This window comes from Lipotes vexillifer, unplaced genomic scaffold (assembly GCF_000442215.2).
Source record: "Lipotes vexillifer unplaced genomic scaffold, Lipotes_vexillifer_v1.1 C25661678, whole genome shotgun sequence".
NCBI lineage: Eukaryota > Metazoa > Chordata > Mammalia > Artiodactyla > Lipotidae > Lipotes > Lipotes vexillifer.
In genome coordinates, this window is record NW_006794219.1 from 1 (window position 1) to 274 (window position 274).

A 274-nucleotide genomic window follows, 5' to 3' on the forward strand; every position below is an offset into this window, starting at 1 on the left:
GCCTGTGCCCTTGGGAGGCCCAGAGCCCACATAATCGGAGAGGACCGTGCCACTGCTGATGTCGTTGCCCTTCATGTTGACCACCAGGAAATGGTGCCATTCCCTGTATTTGGGGTCCTTCCTGCTGGGAGCATCCGGGTCTGTCAAGACCAAGGTATACAGTTTACCTGGATCAAGGCCATCCCACGCAATGCTGGTGGGCCGGTTCTTAACCTGGGTGGGTGTCAGCACTTTGCCCAGCTCGTCAACCTCCGCCCCGCCGTATTTGACCTGC

The 274-nt window shown here is 58.4% G+C and overlaps 1 pseudogene; it reads right to left on the minus strand.

Moving 5' to 3' along the window:
- Nucleotides 1-3: 3 nt before the first annotated feature.
- On the minus strand, nucleotides 4-267 carry LOC103072988 (phosphatidylethanolamine-binding protein 1 pseudogene; annotated as a pseudogene).
- Between the last annotated feature and the right edge of the window lie 7 nt (nucleotides 268-274).